The following is a 2,961-nucleotide window of genomic DNA, read 5'->3' on the forward strand; positions in this document are numbered from 1 at the left end:
ATGCTTAAACTACTGTAAAATACTGAGAGTTTAAATGTAAATATCACGAATGTGCATAATCTTCATTTCTGGGGAAGGAGATAGTATAAAACGTGATTATATCCGATCAACAAGTTTGATAATCGACGTATTTCAGGGGTGGTAGGGCTTAAATTCGTTTTCTGAGTATCATTATAAATGGATAATTACAATACAAGTAGCGTGTCACAATCCTAATTAATTTCTGAAGGACAATCATAACACCTTGAATTTGCCAATAATTTGCCTTAATGAACAGAATTTTTGCTTGGCTATGGGTAGTATTAATAAATACAAACATTGGTACAAGAGGGCACCAAATATGTATGCAACACGCTTCGTCATTCGATTTGTGGGGGCTGGAATACTTTTCGGGCGCTCAAACCGAAACAGGTGGTTCTCTTAGAGGGCCACTCCATGAACATTTGACCTAAAGGTCTAATCCATAAGGCAATGCACTCCCAGGGTAGCCGGTGACTTACTAAATGCTACCCTACTCACATTATGCAATACTATGATGTGATACCGGAGGATCATGTCTATAAGTTATGGGTTGATCTGAACACTTATTAATTTGTCTAGGGCATAAAGGTAACTTCAGCCCTATAGATAGACATTAATTATATGCATCAGATACCGAGGTAATAACACTTACGAAGTCTCGGTAAAAGTATACTTTACTGATGAATTTCAGTGACTCTTACAATAATCCTGAGAAAGTAGAGTTAATTTCTAAACAAACAGAATGCAAATGATAAAGACGAATGCAGCAAATCCCAAGAACGCTTAGATTGGGAGTTAGGTTCAGAGTATGGAAATGATATGTAACCATATGAGTGGATATTTATACAGTCCTTTTATTTAGAATCTCGCGTACCTTTTAGTCACCTTAAAAACCTGTAAATCACGGTAGGATATTACATATAGTTAAATTTTATTTGTTGCTTATTTGACTTTCGATTATAAACCAACCACTTTCCCAAGGTAAACTTAAGAGATGTTTAAATTCGTCTCCATATTTTAGTCTTTCCATGTTTATTAAATTAAGTGTTTCAGTAACGAAGTGTTATGTGTTACACTGAACTTTTAATAAAACACAAGCTTAGGGTCACCAAGTTTTAAATTTTGTCTAAAACTCTTAGGGCCGCTATCTTACATTTGCTCACCAACATATTATCCATCTGCCACGACTTTACAGGTTATAATTTATAGATGTTCTGAAGTCACATGAAACAATTTAGAGAATGTTAATCACTCGTATGGTGTTTCTGCGCAGTTTTCTCCATTTTACTTAATGGGCGCAAACCACAGTCATTAGGAGTGGAAGATATTTGCAGAATCAGGATTCATTACTTGTTTTCTTTTACGACCTGGGTTCCCAAAATATTTTGTACCTTTTCTGCTTCTTCTGGACTTAATATTTTCTACTACTGTCTGTACTGTTATTACTCATACTACTCTAGGACTCGTGTTAGAATGATTTCATCTCGCTGAGTTATTTTAGAGATGGCAACTTGAGTCGATGCATGTATCAGGTTCTAGAGACAGAGTTATCAGTAATTACGCAGTACTATGATAACTCAAATTAAGAGTGTTGTTTGAAAGGGAACTTCTGACCTTTGACACGGATCAAGAGGTCCACAGTTAGAGTGACGAAAGAGATGATCGACTTTTTGCTTAATAGTATAAAAATGTAAACCACAACTTCACTTAACTAGTAACCAATTCTTGGAGGATGCTGAAGGGAGATGTGACCGTCTACAATTGAACATCTTGGTGGACTCGACTGATAGTTATCTTAGTATACCATAATACAAAGCCTTTTAAATAGGTCATTATGAAGAGGTGAATTTCGAGAGTGAAATAAGTTATTTATTGCGCCGAAAAATAGAAATCAGAACTGAGCCGAATTTAAAAGGTCAAATAAGAGCCAACTTTATGGATGATATAGAAATATTTAGTTCAGACGTTATTTCAGCAAAATTAAACAACCCGGAATCACTAATGATTAAAATCTGTTGATTTAAATTTGACATGTATCATCATAGTACTAAGACCAGGAATTTACCAACAATAACAAAACATTTCTCAAAGAAGTAAAAATAAATCATAGAAAATACATGAGTACTCACAAATCGACTTTACTCTTGAAGAGAAAGTCACCTTATTCACTTGAGGTAACGTTAGTGTCGAATACACACCGCGAAGCAACAGCTTGTGTCCAATATCCAATCAGTTCAGTCAGTTTTGGGCAGTAAGAATGAGGGTCAATCAATTTATATCAAAGTTTGCAATTTGTAGTACCATGATGATCCAATCTTGTTTTGAATATCCCAAAAGAAGGTGCTGATATTATGTATTCTGTTAATTCTCTACTCGGTACGAGGAATGGAACTCCTGATGCAAGCAGTCATCCTGTAATACTGTTCTATTTGACGTACTGTGTAAGGGTCTCCAAATCTTCATATCATCTGCGTAGAGTAGGACAGATGACTTTGCTTTACATAGAGTAAAAGGGAAGATAAATGAGGATCATATATTGGGCGGAATCCACTAAGTACTTACTTACTTACGCCTGTTACACCTAGTGGAGGAGCATAGGCCGCCCACCAGCATTCTCCACCCAACTCTGTCCTGGGCAATCTTTTCCAGTTGTTATTCATCTTTTTCATATCTGCTTATTCCTTCAACTCCCAGGGCAGAGTTTAAATGGTCTGAATTATTTTTTCTGGTTAACGTTCTTGTAGCGAGTTAATTTTTCTACAGGATGGGGTCGCTAACCCCATGCTCAACCCTCCTCCTTTACCAGGGCTTGGGACCGGCAGTAACTCTAAAAGAGCTGCAGGCGGAGTTGAATCCACTAAGTACCAGCTCAAAAGTGCAAAACCTAATTCTCCTTTTCAATAAACGCGCTAAATCAACTCAAAATGTTGATATACCATG

This window comes from Schistosoma mansoni (assembly GCF_000237925.1).
Source record: "Schistosoma mansoni, WGS project CABG00000000 data, supercontig 0559, strain Puerto Rico, whole genome shotgun sequence".
Classification (NCBI taxonomy): Eukaryota; Metazoa; Platyhelminthes; class Trematoda; order Strigeidida; family Schistosomatidae; genus Schistosoma; species Schistosoma mansoni.